This window comes from Manis pentadactyla, chromosome 16, assembly GCF_030020395.1.
Source record: "Manis pentadactyla isolate mManPen7 chromosome 16, mManPen7.hap1, whole genome shotgun sequence".
NCBI classification, from domain to species: domain Eukaryota; kingdom Metazoa; phylum Chordata; class Mammalia; order Pholidota; family Manidae; genus Manis; species Manis pentadactyla.
In genome coordinates, this window is record NC_080034.1 from 60147431 (window position 1) to 60149777 (window position 2347).

Sequence of the window (2347 nt, forward strand, 5' to 3'; positions counted from 1 at the left end):
AGTTTGTACCTTTTGACCACCTTCATCCAGTTACCACTCACCCCCGGACCCCTGCCTCTGGTAACCATAAATCTGATCTCTTCTTCTATCATCGAGATCATTGACTTACAGAAATTTGTCTTTCTCTAACATTTCACCTAGCACAGTGCCTCCAAGGTCTATCCATGTTGTCATAAATAGCCAGATTTCCTTCTTTTTTATGGCATACACACACACACACACACACACACACACACACACACACACACACACATATATATGCAACAAAGTTCTGGAACTTGGTGATAATTTCATTCTTGCTCTGGACCGCTGACTTTTACAGTTCTTGTTGCATGAGGAAAATGTAATTATTTGCATCAAATACAGTTCTAAATGCATGTACACACTCTCTAGTTGCAGCTCAGAATTTTTATTAAGCACATACAATATGGCTAGTATTGTTGTGAGCATTTACATGTTTATCATGTAAAAACTTCACACTATTCTATAAATTAGCTACTATCATCCTAATCTTAAGAAAGAAAGAATATGCAGGAGTGTGACTTCAAATCCCAAACTCTTAACAATTCTGTGTGTAAGGTCATAAGCATAGTATCTGGTCCACAGTTAAGTCCTCCATAAGAGGGTGGGGTTGTTGGTACTTTTTGTTGGTAATCATGTTTTTACTACATCTACACTAACATTATAGATTTGTGTCTTCTGGTTTTCCTGTTAGCCTTGCTAGAGGTTTGTCCATTCATTAGATATTTTAGGAATATAATGTTGCTTTGATTTCTATCAATTCAGCTCTTTTTCTATTTTGTAATTCATTAATTTTTGCTCTCATATTTTTAATTCCTGCTCTTCCCTTTAAGTTATTTTTGTATCTTTATATAGTTTCAAATTGATTTATTTCATGATTTTAAATATATTTTATAACGAAGCTAATAAGAGCAATGTATTTTGTTCTAAAGTATGGTTTGGGTATCAGTGCTGATATATTAAATTCTCATTTTTTTCTTTTTGAGATAATATGTAATCAGGAGAATTAAAGTTACTTTTTAAGTGATCAAGTTGCGCTTTTTCTATAATTAAATACTTGTTACTAGTTTTCATTTTAATTATATTATGATAACATGTTTATTCCTTGGGGAATTTATTGAGATATTTCTTTCTGGGCTCATAAATTATCAATTTTTTTGATGCCCAAATAACATAGAAAGAGGTATATATTTTCTCCTGTTGAATACAAAGTTCCATGTATCTACTAACTTTATCAGTAATATTCCCTTGATCCTCTATATTCACCTGACCATAGACTAGGAAATCTCTAACTAAAACGTTTCCATCATTTCTTCCTTGTATTTTAATATTTTTACTTTATATATTTTGATGATAGATTATTCAGCACATAAAGATTATATTTATCACCATCATTGTGAATTGTTCCCTTTAGCAACATAACGGCACTCTTTTTATTCCATGTAATTATTTTGGCCTCTGTCTGATTTTAATGTTTCAAGCCCTGATTTCTTTTTCTGTTTTGTGTCTTTTTATCTTCATCTTCTTGATTCAGTTTGAGTCTTTGTGGTTTTAATGCATTCATTTTTGTTGTTATAAATGTTACATTTGGTCTTACTTTTGTCTTCATATTCTGCATTTTCTGTTTTTATGCTTGTTTTGCTATTTATTTGCTATTTTGCTTTTTGCATTGACAGTATTTACCTCCTTTTTTACCCATTTCTTTTGAAAGATTTTTCTATTTTCAATGCAGTTTGTGATTACCATTAAGGTTTTTTCAAAACATTTTAACTTATGTTTACCTAATTGTCAGAGTGACAAATCACAAAGACATATATTTGAGTCTTCCTATTTGAAAAAAATCTCTCTATTTATCTTATAAATATTAGTCAGATTTAAGTCCAAGTTTTCATTCCAACAATACAGGCATACCTCAGAGATAGTGCAGGTTTGCACGGAAGTGAAGCTAATATCAAAATAAAGACAGTCAAATTATTGTTTTTAATTTCCCAGTGTATATAAAAGTTATATGTACAGTATACTGTAGTCTGTAGTGTGCAACAGATTGGCTAACAAAACAATATACATGCTTCATTAAAAATATTGTATTGCTAGAAAATGTTAATAATCATCTGAGCTTTCAGTGAGTCATAATCATTGATCACAGATCACCATAACAAAGATGATAATGAAAAAGTCTGAGATATTGCAAGAATTAACAAAATATGACTCAGACATGAAGTAGGCAAATGCTGTTGGAGAAACGGTGCTGACAGACTGTCTCATAGCAGGGTTGCCACAAACTTTCAACTCATAAAAAAAGCGGTATCTGCAAAGTGCAATAAAA